This window comes from Cherax quadricarinatus, unplaced genomic scaffold (assembly GCF_038502225.1).
Source record: "Cherax quadricarinatus isolate ZL_2023a unplaced genomic scaffold, ASM3850222v1 Contig35, whole genome shotgun sequence".
NCBI classification, from domain to species: Eukaryota; Metazoa; Arthropoda; class Malacostraca; order Decapoda; family Parastacidae; genus Cherax; species Cherax quadricarinatus.
The window spans coordinates 55,245-67,651 of record NW_027195061.1 but is presented as its reverse complement, the minus strand read 5'-3'; the positions used below and the strand labels follow the sequence as shown (position 1 = coordinate 67,651).

General features: G+C 50.9%; 1 protein-coding gene across 3 annotated transcripts in view; it reads right to left on the bottom strand.

The window, feature by feature from the left end:
- LOC138850962 (uncharacterized) overlaps positions 1–8,887 on the bottom strand; it is a 173,520-nt gene extending 164,633 nt beyond the window's left edge. For all 3 annotated transcript variants that reach the window (XM_070079886.1, XM_070079887.1, XM_070079888.1), the window contains exon 1: positions 8,758–8,887. The gene's annotated coding sequence lies outside the window, so the exon portion shown is untranslated. The remainder of the gene's footprint in view (positions 1–8,757) is intronic.
- Positions 8,888–12,407: the final 3,520 nt, after the last annotated feature.

The window sequence follows — 12,407 nt, the reverse complement described above, 5'->3', positions numbered from 1 at the left end:
TAGTGATCAAAGAAACTAATTTCCGCAGACACAAGTGCCTCGAATCATCACTGATCGCTGTTCCAAATACAATTAAACAAAACAACGGCAGCTTCACCATCTCCGAAGTCTTAGCAAGAATCCTCCTGAAAACAGTAAACCCTGCCATCACATAGTCTCTCCTGTAATACTACACAAAGCACATTACAGAGAGTGAACACTGAAACCAGCTGCCTCTTTCCAGTCTACACATTCATCACCTTCAAAACTGAAGATTGAGACACTTATGCAGCATATGGGAATCTTTATTCAGGAAACGTTTCGCCACACAGTGGCTTCATCAGTCCAATACAAAGAGGAAGGCGTAAGGAGAGGAGGAGTATGAGGTAATCAGTCCCTCAGCCTGGAGTCGATGTGTTCAGTCCATCAATCTTGTAGAATGTACAGCATAGGGCCGTAGACGTGGCTTATATACTGTAGTGAGGTGACTTGAAGCAGACGGAGGCGGGATCATAGTGGTACCATCCACTAGTCGAAGTAGGTCTTTGTCCAAAGGTTGAACAAGCGTTGAAGAATTCTTTGTAAGAAGATCCCATGATGCTGCAGTGTCTGACAGTTGTGATGAATGGTTTGAAAAACCGACAAGTTGAAGATTGAGACACTTATGCAGCATATGGGAATCTTTATTCAGGAAACGTTTCGCCACACAGTGGCTTCATCAGTCCAATACAAAGAGGAAGGCGTAAGGAGAGGAGGAGTATGAGGTAATCAGTCCCTCAGCCTGGAGTCGATGTGTTCAGTCCATCATCTTCAACTTGTCGGTTTTTCAAACCATTCATCACAACTGTCAGACACTGCAGCATCATGGGATCTTCTTACAAAGAATTCTTCAACGCTTGTTCAACCTTTGGACAAAGACCTACTTCGACTAGTGGATGGTACCACTATGATCCCGCCTCCGTCTGCTTCAAGTCACCTCACTACAGTATATAAGCCACGTCTACGGCCCTATACTGTACATTCTACAAGATTGATGGACTGAACACATCGACTCCAGGCTGAGGGACTGATTACCTCATACTCCTCCTCTCCTTACGCCTTCCTCTTTGTATTGGACTGATGAAGCCACTGTGTGGCGAAACGTTTCCTGAATAAAGATTCCCATATGCTGCATAAGTGTCTCAATCTTCAACTTGTCGGTTTTTCAAACCATTCATCACAACCTTCAAAACTACCATTAGAAAACATCTTATCTCCCTGATACACCCCGTCAACTAACTACACGAATACCACTCATTTGACCATAAACAGAAATATTAATCTCAATCTTAAAATAATGAATCCTGTGATACTCCAATACTGAAACTATGTACTGTGCCAAAACAAAAGCATTCACATTGCTAAACTCACAAACTAGTATTTAGTCACTTAGCCATAATTCCAACTTACCTCATAATTTGTAATATTTTACAATTAAGAATAAAACTAAGTCTGCCCGAAATGCCTAGCCATGCTAAGCGTTCTAGTGGTACACTCTGTAATCACAATTTTACTACATGTAAACCACACAATAACCAAATTTCTGTAAACTCAGCATTGTAATCCTTATAGAGAATAAACTTTGAATTTGTCCAACCTATTTTTATGTTACCCAAGTAATAGCTTTTATATCCTTTTACTCATGTACGAATTAATTGCTCTACCATATTGTATTACTTTTGTCACTACTACTACTACTACTACTACTACCACTAGTGAACATTGAAATGGTACCTCACTAGTATTCACCTCACTCTGAGCCTTTATATACCCTCTGTGTCCATGTATTGTTTGTAATGGCTTGATAAAGCTCCTGGAGAGCGAAACGTTGCCACAATAAATGTCACATTAGTTGCACTTGTGTCCTTTTACTTTACATATTGTCGGTAATTCTACCAACTTTATTACAAGATATAAAATAACAAGCATCAGCCACTGAATCTGTTTGGTTACAGCTTCTCAAGGGTTGTGAAAAGCTAATTTTGGGTGTGATTTACAGGGCCCCAAATATTGATAGGGAGTGCAGTAAACTTCTATGGGACGAAATTTGTAAGGCATCTACATAAGAAAATGTTGTGATAATGGGAGATTTCAACTACAGACAGATCAACTGGAACAATTTGACAGAAAATTTAGAGTCCAGTGACTTTCTTGATACGACTCAGGATTGTTTTTTAAAACAGTTTGTGACTGAACCAACTAGAGGAAATAACCTGCTTGACTTGGTTCTTCCCAGCAGGGAAACGCTAATTAATAATCTTGAGGTTAATGATGAGCTTGGGGAAAGTGATCACAAATCATTAAGTTTTAATATATCATGGAATTCCCCTAATAATGGCAATCCAGTCTCTGTTCCTGACTTCTGCTTGGCTGATTTCATTGGACTGAAAAATTACTTGGGTGGGCTGAACTGGAATGACCTGACTATGGGTCAGGTGGAGATGATTGCCGATATGATGCTTTCCAGGGCATAGTTCTAGCTGCTCAGACAACTTATGTTCCAAATAGGGAAATCAGATCAAACAAAAATAATCCTAAATGGATGAATAGATTATAACATCTCATTGGTCATAAGAGAGGCATATATAGGCAAATCAAAAGAGGAGACGAGCAGTTAAGAAATCTATATATTCAGTTAAAGAGAGAAATAAAAAAAGGGAATAAGAAAAGCAAAAAGAGATTATGAGGTTAAAGTTGCAAGAGAATCAAAGACTAGCCCAAAAGGGTTCTTTCAGGTATACAGAAGTAAGATCAGGGACGAGATAGGCCCACTCAAAAGTTACTCAGGTCAGATCACTGACAGTGATAAGGAAATATGTAGAATTTTTAACACATACTTCCTCTCAGTTTTTACACAGGAAGATACCAGTGGCATTCCAGAAATAATAAATTATGTAGAACAGGACGATAATAAACTATGCACGATTAGGGTCACAAGTGACATGGTCCTTAGGCAAATAGATAAATTAAAACCTAGCAAATCCCCAGGCCCTGATGAACTGTATGCAAGGGTTCTAAAGGAATGTAAAGATCAGCTTAGCAAACCTTTGGCTAATCTTTTTAACATATCACTACAAACTGGCATGGTGCCAGATAAGTGGAAAATTGCAAATGTAATACCTATTCTCAAAACAGGTGACAGGTCCTTAGCTTCGAACTATAGACCAATAAGCCTAACCTCCATAGTGGGAAAATTTATGGAATCAATAATTTCCGAGGCAGTTCGTAGCCACCTTGAAAAGCATAAATTAATCAACGAATCTCAGCATGGTTTTACAAAGGGGCGTTCCTACCTTACGAATTTATTAACTTTTTTCTGTGAATGAGTGGAACTCCCGAGCAGAGTTATAGAGGCTAAAACGTTATGTAGTTTTAAAAATAGGTTAGATAAATGCATGAGTGGGTGTGGGTGGGTGTGAGTTGGACCCGATTAGCTTGTGCTACTAGGTTAGTTGCCGTGTTCCTTCCTTAAGTGAATGTGACCTGACTTGATTAGGTCGGGACATTGGCTTAAGCCGGTAGGAAACTTGGACCTGCCTCGCATGGACCAGTAGGCCTGCTGCAGTGTTCCATCTTTCTTACGTTCTTATCTGTCTTAGTTCCATTGTGATCCTTCAAACTTGTCCCCCAACATGCCACCCACAAGAGTCGCCTAATGCCCAGGTACTACTTACTGCTAGGTGACCACACAGGTATCTGCTTCTGCCAGGTGTATAGTAACTAACACCCAGGTACCTAGTTACTGCTAGGTGAACAGTGACAGCAGGTGTAAGGTAACACGTCCAAAGGAAATAAGTCACTCTGTCTGACTTTTTTGGGTTATCCCAGGTTCTCTACACATATGCTGCTATGTATGATAATTCTATGTAACTGTATTTGTGTATACCTGAATAAACTTACTTACTTACTTACTTACTTACTTCCTTGCCAAGGATCGAGCCCCGGAAGTGAGAGTATTGTCAACAAAACAACAAAATCCAGAGCAAGACAGCGCAGTGCAAGGCAGAGCAGAGCAAGGCAGAGCAGTGCAAGGCATTGCAGAGCAAGGCAGAGCAGTGCAAGGCAGAGCAGTGCAAGGCATTGCAGAGCAAGGCAGAGCAGTGCAAGGCAGAGCAGTGCAAGGCATTGCAGAGCAAGGCAGAGCAGTGCAAGGCAGAGCAGTGCAAGGCAGTGCAGAGCAAGGCAGAGCAGTGCAAGGCAGTGCAGATCAAAGCAGTGCAGAGCAAGGCAGAGCATTGCCAGGCAGTGCAGAGCAAGACAGAGCAGTGCAAGGCAGTGCAGAGCAAGGCAGTGCAGAGCAAGGCAGCACAGAGCAAGGCAGAGCAGTGCAAGGCAGTGCAGAGCAAGGCAGTGCAGAGCAAGGCAGTGCAGAGCAAGGCAGTGCAGAGCAAGACAATGCAGAGCAAGGCAGAGCAGTGCAAGGCAGTGCAGAGCAAGGCAGAGCAGTGGAAGGCAGTGCAGATCAAAGCAGTGCAGAGCAAGGCAGAGCATTGCCAGGCAGTGCAGAGCAAGACAGAGCAGTGCAAGGCAGTGCAGAGCAAGGCAGCGCAGAGCAAGGCAGCACAGAGCAAGGCAGAGCAGTGCAAGGCAGTGCAGAGCAAGGCAGTGCAGAGCAAGGCAGTGCAGAGCAAGGCAGTGCAGAGCAAGACAATGCAGAGCAAGGCAGAGCAGTGCAAGGCAGTGCAGAGCAAGGCAGAGCAGTGGAAGGCAGTGCAGATCAAAGCAGTGCAGAGCAAGGCAGAGCATTGCCAGGCAGTGCAGAGCAAGACAGAGCAGTGCAAGGCAGTGCAGAGCAAGGCAGAGCAGTGCAAGGCAGTGCAGAGCAAGGCAGAGCAGTGCAAGGCAGTGCAGAGCAAGGGAGTGCATAGCAAAGCAGTGCAGTGCAAGGCTGTGCAGAGCAAGGCAGAGCAATACAAGGCAGAGCAGTGCAAGGCAGTGCAGAGCAAGGCAGTGCAGAGCAATGCAGTGCAGAGCAAGGCAGTGCAGAACAAGGCAGAGCAGTGCAAGGCAGAGCAGAGCAAGGCAGTGCAGAGCAAGGCAGTGCAGAGCAAGGCAGTGCAGAGCAAGCCAGTGCAGAGCAAGGCAGTGCAAAGCAAGCCATGCAGAGCAAGGCAGTGCAGTGCAAGGCAGTGCAGAGCAGGACAGTGCAGAGCAAGGCACAGCAGTGCAAGGCAGTGCAGAGCAAGGCAGAACAGAGCAAGCCAGTGCAGAGCAAGGCAGAGCAGTGCAAGGCAGTGCAGAGCAAGGCAGTGCAGTGCAAGGCAGTGATAGCAAGGCAGTGCAGAGCAAGGCAGTGCAGTGCAAGGCAGTGCAGAGCAAGGGAGTGCAGAGCAAGGCAGTGCAGTGCAAGGCAGAGCAGTGCAAGGCAGTGCAGAGCAAGGCAGTGCAGTGCAAGGCAGCGCAGAGCAAGGCAGTGCAGTGCAAGGCAGCACAGAGCAAGGCAGTGCAGAGCAAGGCAGTGCAGTGCAAGGCAGTGCAGAGCAAGGCAGTGCAGAGCAATGCAGTGCAGAGCAAGGCAGTGCAGAACAAGGCAGAGCAGTGCAAGGCAGAGCAGAGCAAGGCAGTGCAGAGCAAGGCAGCGCAGACCAAGGCAGTGCAGAGCAAGGCAGTGCAGAGCAAGGCAGTGCAGAGCAAGGCAGTGCAGAGCAAGCCAGTGCAGAGTAAGGCAGTGCAAAGCAAGCCATGCAGAGCAAGGCAGTGCAGTGCAAGGCAGTGCAGAGCAGGACAGTGCAGAGCAAGGCACAGCAGTGCAAGGCAGTGCAGAGCAAGGCAGAATAGAGCAAGCCAGTGCAGAGCAAGGCAGAGCAGTGCAAGGCAGTGCAGAGCAAGGCAGTGCAGTGCAAGGCAGTGATGGCAAGGCAGTGCAGAGCAAGGCAGTGCAGTGCAAGGCAGTGATAGCAAGGCAGTGCAGAGCAAGGCAGTGCAGTGAAAGGCAGTGCAGAGCAAGGCAGTGCAGTGCAAGGCAGCGCAGAGCAAGGCAGTGCAGTGCAAGGCAGCACAGAGCAAGGCAGTGCAGAGCAAGGCAGTGCAGTGCAAGGCAGAGCAGTGCAATGCAGTGCAGAGCAAGGCAGTGCAGTGCAAGGCAGCGCAGAGCAAGGCAGTGCAGTGCAAGGCAGCACAGAGCAAGGCAGTGCAGTGCAAGGCAGTGCAGATCAAGGCAGTGCAGTGCAAGGCAGAGCAGTGCAAGGCAGTGCAGAGCAAGGCAGAGCAGTGCAAGGCAGTGCACAGCAAGGCAGTGCACAGCAAGGCAGTGCACAGCAAGGCAGTGCAGGGCAATGCAGTGCAAGGCAGAGCAAGGGAGTGCAGAGCAAGACAGAGCAGTGCAGAGCAGAGCAAGGCAAATCTGTGAAGAGCAAGGCAGAGCAGTGCAAGGCAGATGAATGCAGAGCAAGGCAGAGCAATGCAAGGCAGAGGAATGCAGAGCAGGGGAGATCAGTGCAGAGCAAGGCAGAGCAGTGCAGAGTATTGGAGAGCGATTCAGAGCAAAACAGAGCAGTGCAGAGCAAGGCAGAACAGTGCAGAGCAAGGCAGAGCAGTGCAGAGCAAGGCAGAGCAATGCAAGGCAGAGCAATGCAGAGCAGGGGAGATCAGTGCAGAGAAGGCCAGAACAAGGCAAAGCAATGCAGAGCGGTTCAGAGCAAGACAGAGCAGTGCAGAGCGGTTCATAGCAAGGCAGAGCAGTGCAGAGCAAGGCAGAGCAGTGAAGAGCGGTTCAGAACAAGGCAGAGCAGTGCAGAGCAAGGCAGAGCAGTGCAAAACAGCGCAGACCAAGACAGAGCAGTGCAGAGCAAGGCAGAGCAGTGCAGAGCGGTTGGGAGCAAGGCAGAGCAATGCAGAGCACGGCAGAGCAGTGCAGAGCGGCTCCGAGCAAGGCTGAGCAGTGCAGAGCAAGGCAGAGCAGTGCAGAGCGGTTGGGAGCAAGGCAGAGCAATGCAGAGCACGGCAGAGCAGTGCAGAGCGGCTCCGAGCAAGGCTGAGCAGTGCAGAGCAAGGCAGAGCAGTGCAGCGCAAGGCAGAGCGGTGCAGAGCTAGGCAGAACAGTGCAGAGCAAGGCAGAGCAGTGCAGAGAGGTTCAGAGCAAGGCATAGCAATGCAGAGCAAGACAGAGCAGTGCAGAGCAAGACAGAGCAGTGCAGAGCTATTCAGAGCAAGGCAGAGCAGTGCAGAGCTGTTCAGAGCAAGGCATAGCAGTGCAGACCAAGACAGAGCAGTGCAGAGCAAGGCAGAGCAGTGCAGAGCTGTTCAGAGCAAGGCATAGCAGTGCAGAGCTGTTCAGAGCAAGGCAGAGCAGTGCAGAGCTGTTCAGAGCAAGGCATAGTGCAGAGCAAGACAGAGCAGTGCAGAGCTGTTCCGAGCAAGGCATAGCAGTGCAGAGCTGTTCAGAGCAAGGCATAGCAGTGCAGGGCAAGGCAGAGCAGTGCAGAGCAAGATAGAGCAGTGCAGAGCAAGGCAGAGCAGTGCAGAGCTGTTCAGAGCAAGGCAGAGCAGTGCAGAGCTGTTCAGAGCAAGGCAGAGCAGTGCAGAGCTGTTCATAGCAAGGCATAGCAGTGCAGAGCAAGACACAGCAGTGCATAGCTGTTCAGAGCAAGGCAGAGCAGTGCAGAGTTGTTTGGAGCAAGGCAGAGCAGTGCAGAGCTGTTCAGAGCAAGGCAGAGCAGTGCAGAGCAAGGCTGAACAAGGTAAAGCAACACAGAAAAGTGCAGTGCAAAGCAGAGCAAGGCAGAGCAGTGCAGAGCAAGGCTGAGCAAGGCAGGCCAGGACAGTGCAAAACAAAACAGAGCAGTGCAAAGTAAGGTAGAGCACGCCAGAACTAGGAGCAACTTAGAGCAGTGCGAAATGCAGAGCAACGCAGAACAAGATAGAGCAGAGCAGGCGCAGTGTAGGGCAAGCTATATCATAGATGGCAGGATAGGCCAGAGCAGGTAGGGCAGGGCAGGGCAGGGCAGACCAGGGTAGGCAGGGCTGTACAGGACAGACCAGGGTAAGCAGGGCAGGGCAGGGCAGACCAGGGTAGGCAGGACAGGTCAGAGCAGACAGGGCAGGCCAGGGCAGTGCAGAATAGACCAAGGCAGGCAGGGCAGTACAATCCAGAGCAGGAAGGCTGGACAGGCCAGAGTATGCAGCGCAGGACAGGCTGGAAAAAGAAGGGCATTACAGGCCAGTGTAGATAGGCAGGACAGACCAGTGCAGGACAGGCTAGTGCAGTTAGTTTAGGACAGGGAAAAAACAGGTAGGGCAGGCCAGAGCAGGCAGGGCAGGACAGACAAGAGCAGGCAGGACAGGACAGGCCAGAGAAAGTAAGGCAGGGAGGCAGTAAATGACACGAAGGAGCAGGCAGGACAAGGCAGGTCAGAGCAGAAAGGGGAGGAGAAGCCAGAGTAGGACAGGCCAGAGCAGACAGAGCAGGGTAGGCAGGCAAGCAGGGAAGGCAGGCAGGCAAGGCAGGGAGAGCAGGGCATGGCAGGCAGAGCAGGATAGGCAGGCAGGCAGGGCAGGCAGGGCAGGCAGGCAGGGAGGGCAGGCAGGCAGGCAGGCAGGCAGGCAGGCAAGGCAGGGATAGCAGGGCATGGCAGGCAGAGCAGGGTAGGCAGGCAGGCAGGGCAGGCAGGCAGGCAAGGCAGGGAGAGCAGGGCATGGCAGGCAGAGCAGGGTATGCAGGTGGGCAGGGAGAGCAGGGCATGGCAGGCAGAGCAGGGCATCATAGGCAGATTAATAAATAATGGACAACTTAATACTTACAGTGTTGTTGTAAGAGTGTTGTGTTGTGAGTCACTATCAGATACCAACTAAGTCTGATACAAGTCCACTCTAACACCCTCAGATGTCCCCTCCCTGCCGTCCTTCCCCCACACCCTCAGATGTCCTCTCCCTGCCGTACTTCCCCCCACACCCAAAGATGTCCCCTCCCTCCCGTCCAACCCCCACACCCTCAGATGTCCCCTCCCTGCCGTCCTACCCCCACACCATCCTATATACCATCCCTGCCGTCCTTCCCCCACACCCTCAGATGTACCCTACCTGCCGTCCTAGCCCCACACCCGCCTATATACCATCCCTGCCGTCCTTCCCCCACACCCTCAGATGTACCCTCCCTGCCGTCCTTCCCCCACACTTTCAGATGTCCCCTCCTTGCCGTCCTTCCCCCCACACCCTCAGATGTACCCTTCCTGCCGACCTTCCCCCACACACTAAGATGTATCCTCCCTGCCGTCCTACCCCCACACCCTCCTATATACCCTCCCTGCCGTCCTTCCCCCACACCCTCCTATGTCCCCTCCCTGCCGTCCTTCCCCCAAACCCTCAGATGTACCCTCCCTGCCGTCCTACCCCCACACCCTCCTATATACCCTCCCTGCCGTCCTACACCCACACCCTCCTACATACCCTCCCTGCCGTCCTACCCCCACACCCTCAGATGTACCCTCCCTGACTTCCTACCCCCACACCCTCAGATGTACCCTCCCTGCCTTCATACCCCCACACTCTCCTATATACCCTCCCTGCCGTCCTACCTGGAGTTTACCTGGAGAGAGTTCTGGGGGTCAACGCCCCCGCGGCCCGGTCTGTGACCAGGCCTCCTGGTGGATCAGAGCCTGATCAACCAGGCTGTTACTGCTGGCTGCACGCAAACCAACGTACGAGCCACAGCCCGGCTGATCAGGAACCGACTTTAGGTGCTTGTCCAGTGCCAGCTTGACAAGATGTACCCTCCCTGCCGTCCTACCCCCACACCCTCAGATGTACCCTCCCTGCATTCCTACCCCCACACCCTCAGATGTACCATCCCTGCCGTCCTTTCCCACACCCTCCTATATACCCTCCCTGCCGTCCTACCCCCACACCCTCAGATGTACCCTCCCTGCCGTCCTACCCACACACCCTCCTAGGTCCCCTGCCTGCCGTCCAACCCCACACCCTCAGATGTACTCTCCTTGCCGTTCTACCCACACACCCTCCTATATACCCTCCCTGCCGTCCTACTCCAACACCCTCCTATATACCCTCCTTGCCATCCTACCCCAACACCCTCAGATGTACACTCCCTGCCGTCCTACCCCCAAACCCTCAGATGTACCCTCCCTGCCTTCCTACTAGCACTCAATGCCCCCTACCCTAACACCCACCCCCATCCCCTGCCTTCCTACCATCCACCACCACACCTTCCTCCATCCCCTGCCTTCCTACCATCCACTCTTACACCCTCCTCCATCCCCTGCCTTCCTACCATCCACCACCACACCCTCCTCCATCCCCTGCCTTCCTACCACCCACCACCACACCCTCCTCCATCCCCTGCCTTCCTACCATCCACCTTCACACCCTCCTCCATCCCCTGCCTTCCTACCATCCACCTTCACACCCTCCTCCATCCCCTGCCTTCCTACCATCCACCTTCACACCCTCCTCCATCCCCTGCCTTCCTACCATCCACCTTCACACCCTCCTCCATCCCCTGCCTTCCTACCATCCACCTTCACACCCTCCTCCATCCCCTGCCTTCCTACCATCCACCTTCACACCCTCCTCCTTCCCCTGCATTCCTACCATCCACCTTCACACCTTCCTCCATCCCCTGCCTTCCTACCATCAACCCTCACACCCTCCTCCATCCCCTGCCTTCCTACCATCCACCCTCACACCCTCCTCCATCCCCTGCCTTCCTACCATCCACCACCACACCCTCCTGCATTCCCAGGATGTGACCCACACCAATCCACTAACACCCAGGATGTGACCCACACCAGTCCACTAACACCCAGGATGTAACCCACACCAGTCCACTAACACCCAGGATGTAACCCACACCAGTCCACTAACACCCGGGATGTGACCCACACCAGTCCACTAACACCCAGGATGTGACCCACACCAGTCCACAACACCCAGGATGTGGACCACACCAGTCCACTAACACTCAGGATGTGACCCACACCAGTCCACTAACACCCAGGATGTGTGGAAATTTATTTGGTCCCTAAAGTTCCACAGGACAGATCCAGCATGGCCGTACGGGATGGCTGAGCTGGATGGCCCTTATACCCCACCCAAACATGAAAGCATTGTCTCTGGTTGGCGATGGATTCTTGGTAGGCATGTATTTAATTTATAGATTTATTCTTCAGGGAAGGAGTAGGTAGTTTTACTGTTAGTATATTAATATTAGGTTACTAAGGCAACTGTAGATAATAATAATGTAGACCTAAGACCTTAACATAGGTAGTAATAGGCCGAAAATGTAGGCAAATACTAGGATAAGTTAGCTAGGGAGAACTGGCAGCCCTAGCTTGAATGACGAGGCACGGGTCACAAAGACAGAATAGCGTCTTGCTTAAGACAGACACCACCTGGTCAACACGTGCCGTGATCAGCAGACGGCGGCCCCCATGTGTCTTCACATCTGAGACCTGGGGAAATCTGGTAGAGGCACCTCGATGTACCGTAGATGTCCTCCTCCGTCAGGCCCATACAGTAAGACAAGACCTCCACCTTTGTCTCGTAGATTTCTGGCCAGTGTCTGGGGAGATTGTGAGTGAGTGAGTTTACTGTGGGCCCGGTTGCAACAGGCGGTGCATGCCCAGTAAGTACCAGTGTCTCAGAGCAGTCTGGAAGCTAGTGTCTGAGTCTGCATAGTTATACTAGGGGATACATACCCTCTTGGATATAGGAATTTCTGAGGTGCAGGCAGGACACTAATTACGATTGAATATTGCAGGAATTAATGCTCCCGGTTGCACGTGGTTTCTGAGGGGAAGTCCAAAGGGGCTAAGGCTAAGCTTAGAGAAGTGAAGATCAGGAAATATGCTGCAACACCAAGTAAGTTAGTCCTTTATACATACATGCAGGCGAGGTTTTCTTGCAACATCAATCATTTGTGAAAATCTGTCCTATAGACCACTTGTGAGGCTGAGGTACCCACCTCAGAGCTCGGTGTCAACAGAGTTTGCCAGGGTAGGCGACTCACTTGGAGGCAGTCCACACAAATTTTCACAAAAGTGGTCCTTCGAAAACCGTGATGTGGAATAGCTAGGTTAAGCTATCATAGCTAGGCCACAGTTAGGAACCAGTTTAACAGAGTTAGGTTAAGTTAGCACCCTAGGCCCAAAGTTACACAGAGGCTAGGCCAAGCTGACTATACACAGAAGTTGTTATTTGCAGTAATTTACAGGCAGGCCAGGTAGGCTAGAGAAGCTTGTGAATTTAATTATTTACAGTGATTACAAGTAATCCAGAGTAGGAGACTTGTGGGTTAATTACTTACAGTGGATTTGCAAGGTAGCCACAGTTAGGCTAGGCTTGTGCAATATTTACAAAAGTTATAGTAGCTAGGACAGATTTAACCTAGTTATTATTTACAGGGAGTTATAAAGCCAGGTTTAAGTTATAGCACA